Source organism: Gossypium arboreum, chromosome 6 (genome assembly GCF_025698485.1).
Source record: "Gossypium arboreum isolate Shixiya-1 chromosome 6, ASM2569848v2, whole genome shotgun sequence".
Lineage (NCBI taxonomy): Eukaryota > Viridiplantae > Streptophyta > Magnoliopsida > Malvales > Malvaceae > Gossypium > Gossypium arboreum.
Window position 1 is genome coordinate 19492169 of NC_069075.1, and position 5397 is coordinate 19497565.

The 5397-nt window shown below is 28.7% G+C and overlaps 1 long non-coding RNA gene across 1 annotated transcript; it reads left to right on the forward strand.

Moving 5' to 3' along the window:
• The first annotated feature begins 4008 nt into the window (after positions 1–4008).
• Positions 4009–4847, forward strand: LOC128293695 (uncharacterized). The gene is made up of 3 exons (XR_008283870.1): positions 4009–4123; positions 4370–4568; positions 4686–4847. It is a non-coding gene; the product is annotated as an uncharacterized LOC128293695 (long non-coding RNA).
• The last annotated feature ends 550 nt before the right edge of the window (positions 4848–5397 follow it).

Below are 5397 nucleotides of genomic sequence, written 5' to 3' on the forward strand. Positions count from 1 at the left end.
TAAAAGACAAGTATGACAATCATTGGGGTGATATTGATAAGATGAATTTGCTTATGTTTGTTACTTGTGTTTTATATCTTAGACAAAAATTAAAATATCTTGAATTTGCACTTATGAAATGATGCAAAAATTGAAGGAAGCTTTGTATGAATTGTTTGATGATTATAAACCTCCACTTCATAGTACTTGTAGCCAATCGAGTGTGGTAGCATATGTTTCTCTCGATGAACCATAACCATAACAAAAAATGCAAAGGCATATGCAAGCTTTGCATAAAAAACGTGAGTTGAAAAATGGTGGTAAGGACAAAACATCTGAATTGGATAAATACCTAGCTGATGCTAATGAGAATTTTGTTCAAGATTTTGATTTTATTGTGGTGGAAAGTGAATAGCCCTAAATTTCCCATTCTTTCAAAGATGGCCAAAGATGTGTTAGCTATACTGATTTCTATAGTTGATTCAAAGTCTGCATTTAGCACCAGGGGGCATGTGCTTGATCAATTTAGGAGTTTTTTAACTCCTATAATTGTACAAACTCTTATGTGTACTCAAGGTTGGATTCAAAAATCATCATCACAAAAAGACATAAAAAAGATTGAAGAACAAATCCAAGAGCTTGACAAGATTGAAAATGGTATACTTATTTTTAATTTAATAGTTTCAATTTTTTTTACCACATCACTTCTACATTAACTTATTTAATCAATTCAATGTTTAGACTTTTCTTGGAATGCATCAGAGCCTACCCTAAATTCATGAGCTTTCGTGAGTTGAAGGGTGTGCTTGTTATCTTATTCTTGTTAGCTTACAATCTATTCCTTTGTTTATATTATTTGATTTTTTTAAGTGCATATATTTCTATTATATGCTCATTTTTTGCACATATTTTTTATAGGTATAATGGAAATGGAGATCTTTTGGAGAGAAGAAATGGATGCAAATGGAGAATGTTAAAGACTTACATTTTAGTTATATGTTAATTTCAAGACTTATGTAGTAGTGTTTCTAATTATGTAGTGATTCAACACTTAAATTTTGGTTAAATCGGTTAATTTGATTATTTTTTTTATGTTTTATACTTGTTTTAACAAAAAAAACACATAAATTTCGATTAATTCAGTTAATCGAACAAATTAACCGAAATAAATTGGTTCGATTAATTTTTTTTGAAAAATTTTGATGCAATTAATGATTAAGGGTTTAAAAATTTTGATTCAGTTAACCGATTGAACACCCCTAGTTTCAACTGTGTAAAAATGCTTTTAGACTTGTAAAAGTATTCTAATAGGTGTTTGTTCTTAACAGTAAGAAGCATAGGATGAAGTTGAAAGAGTATAGGGATAAGGAAGTTGCCACGTGAGAGGGAGATGAGGGAAATATTTGAAGTATTAGGGTTAGAATATAGAAGGGTAATATTAATTTTTATGCTAAAAATGAGAACCCATATGCTTATACGAGAAGAAAGTAAAAAGATAATAATGAAAAAGGGAAACAAAAAAGTTAAAACTAAAGTTAAAGTTAAAGGAATAAATATTAGAAATTATAATAATTTTCATTGGAAAAGGGAAAATTTGCCTATTGGTATGTGCTTTTTCTGGGCTATTTTCATATTAAGTCCTCTACAATTTGCCACTTCTATAATTTAGTCTCTAATTTGTTTTAAGTACTTCAATTTAGCCCTAATTCAATTCAAATTGCACTAAATTTATTTATTTATTTCATTGATCTAGTTTATCGATATTATTGACATGATCGTGGTAGGTATTTCCGTGTTTGTATGATGTTTGATTTATATTGGGTAAACTATACCATCAAATTCATTAACTTTGTTCAAAATTATGTTTTCAATCACCTAGCTTTTAAAACTTACATAATAGTCATTGATGATATCAAATTATTACATTTTGGTTACTTGTTTGTTAACTTCCATTAAGGGGACAACATGGCAAGTTAATTCGAAGGGTTAATGGCTAATTTGGCCCCTAAAGTATAGCTGAAGTGTCATTTTGATAACTTTAATATTTTTCTTAACAATGATTCTAATTTTTTTGGAAATAATTGAAGTTAATGAAAAATTAATAAAAAATCTTTAAAATATTATAAAAGTTATAAAGGATTTCCAAAATAATTAAAAATAAAAAATAAAATCATAATTTAATATTTGAATGATGCATATACTTTTTTTTTTTTGGTTTGGATTGAGTTTTGATGGTTTTTCTCCCTAGTAGAGGATCAATGTGATTTTTAGCTTTTATTATTATGATCAATGTGCTCCTTGGATGAATATGCTATTGAAGTGCATTTATACTTTGATAATGACTTTTTATTTTATAACATTGCTAAGTTAATTACGAAGTTGAATTTTATTTGTTTAAGGGTGCAAAAAGCTTTTAAACTTTTTTACAAAAAAAGGCAATTAAGTCTTTTTTTTTTGTACTTTCTTGGGTACTTGAGCTTTTAAAATGTATTAAAAAGGCCCTCAAATCTTTTCAAAAAAAGTAATTAAGCCCCTACTTTTTTTTTACCCTCAATTGGATACTTGAACTTTCAAAATGCATCAAAAGACCCTCAAACTTTTTCAAAAAAGTAATTAAGCCCTTGCTTTTATTAAAATTAGAAAAAAATATAAAAATTAAAATTAATAAAAGCTATAAATATTACTAAATTTTAATTAAAAATTCAAATATTAAAATTTATTAAAAATTAGAAAAAATATAAAAATATTAAAAAATAAAAATTGTAAAATTTTATAAAATCGTAAAAAATATAAAATATATAGAAATATAAAATTTTATAAAGTCGTAAGAAAATTATACAAAATATAAAGAAATATAAGTTTCATAAAAATTATAAAATTATCGTACCAAAAGAAGCATTTATAATTTTTCTATAACTTTTATTGATTTTATTTTATTTTATCATTTTTCGCCATATGTCATGCCATGTTGTGACACATTATGACTTCAAATGAAAAAGCTAGGTCGTTAACTTTAACTATTAATAGTTAAAGTTAATTGTTAAAGGACTTTTGATGCATTTTATAATTTTTTATGATTTTTATAAAATTTTACAATTATTTTTATACGATTTTATAAATTTTTATTTTTTATATTTTTATTAAAATTTAATAATTTTCTAAAATTTATTACTTTTATAACTTTTTTCTAATTTTAATAAGACTAGGGGCTTAATTGATTTTTTGAAATTTTTTTAGGATCTTTTTGATTCATTTTGAAAGTTCAAGTACCCAATTGAGTGAAAAAAAAAATAAGTAGAGGCTTAATTGCTTTTTTGAAGAAGTTTGAGGGCCTTTTTGGTGCATTTTGAAAGTTCAAGTGCTCAATTGAGTGCAAAAAAAGAAAAAAGGAGAGGCTTCATTACTTTTTTTGAAAAAGTTTGAGGGTTTTTTACACCATCAAGCCATTTTTTTAACAATTTCATCATAAGTTTTGATTGTATCTATTTTTTATTTTACATAATGCCTAGCAATATTCATAGTCTCCTTCCCAACTCATAAATAGGATGATAATGCGATTTGTGCACTTGAACCCATGTCCTCCTGCATTGATAACAATGTCCATACCAATTAAGTTAGTACTCAATCGGCTGAAGTTGAATTTTTAGATTTCTATAAATTTGAAGTGGATTATGACTTTTTACCAAAATTCTCTTATTTGTTAATGCTAAGCGGGATGAGTATCCATTTAAATAAATGACACAATGTTAAAAAAGTAAGGGTAAATTATATAAAATGGTCATTTAATTATAAATTATATAAAATGGTCATTTAATTATATTTGTCTTTTGTTTTGGTTATCCAATTTTAAATTTTTTTACTTTAAGCACTAATGTTTGAATTCGTTCTTGTTTCAATCATCCACCCTTAAACTAATAATAGAAAATTTTTTTTAGCTGGTATAATAACACATTTAATCATCAATACTTACATATTCTATCAATTTGATCCTAATTTTAAATAATTCAATAAATTTAACTCTTTACATTTGTAAATTGCATCCTCAACCTTTCTGCTTCCTCAGTTCTCCTCAATTAGGCTCCTACTCTCTTTGCCAACCAGAACCCAGCGATTCCATGGCATACCCAGGCATCGATCCTTCCAAGTAAACCTATTCTTTCCTTCTTAAACTCTCTTCTACGATTCTATGGGTTGTTTTACTTGCCGATCTTGAAACATGTTTAAATTGGATACTTTGAAAACTGTCGCTATGTTGAATGTCTCGAATATATACTACTATAATCGATTTGTCTATGGTTGTAGACTGACACTTCTTTATGATTGTTAATGCATCTCCTTCAACTTCAATCTTGCCCACTCTCATGGCTAACCCCATTTGCACTGCATGAAGACATGCATGGGCCTCCGTTGCAAACAAAAAGGCAACTTCTGTACACAAAATCGATTTTGAGGCCAACACCTTTCCTTCACCATTTCTAGCCACCAACCCTGAAGTCGATCTGAGTTGATTACAATCATACGCCGCATCAAAATTGATCTTAACAACTTGGGTTTCTGGAGGCCTCCATTTCGACATTACCCATTGTTTGGTAAGGGATCTATTCCCTACTTCATCAATTTCTCTGAGAAATCTATTGGTCATTTCAACAATCCCTTTTCCAGTACTACTTTTACCTTAATGCAACTTCTTATTTTGCTTTGTCTAGATCACCTATAAGGCGCAATAGAATAAACGACACTGAGAAATTGAGTTTCGTCAAATAGCCAGGTGAGCCATTCCCAATTATTTAAATTTTCCATAGAGACAACCCACATAAGATTTAAAGAATTCCACGCTTCCAATGACACAGGGCAAACTTGAAATACATGTAGAATACTTTCCACTCCTCCTCCACATCTTGGACAAATTGTATTTACCCTAAGTCTTCGAAAATGTAAATTAACCAAAGTAGGCAAAAAGTTCCATGAAATCTTCCAAATTGTAATATTTTGTTTTGCATTTAAGTTGAGCTCCACAATCGCTTGTAAAAATTATTTATATTCTATTGTAAGTCTATAGCAGTTGGGTTGTAGTTATTTTTAAGTAATAATTTGTAACCACTCCTCATTGAAAAATCACCAGAAGGTTCACCCCTCCACACCAGCATATCCTCGTGCTCCACCATGGCTAACGGGACTCGTAGGATTCTACCCGCATCAATTTCAGAAAAGGTAATGTTAACAACTTCAACTTTCCACGTTCTAGTTGGTAAATTAATTAACTCTGATACCCTTGTAATATCGTTACTAATACTACTGCTGATTTTATAATTCTTAGCTCTTGGTGTCCATGCATCATTAACCACTGATATCTTTTCACCTGTTCCTACTCTTCAACATAGCCCTTTCTGCAAGAGTCCCTTCGTTGCCCATATACTC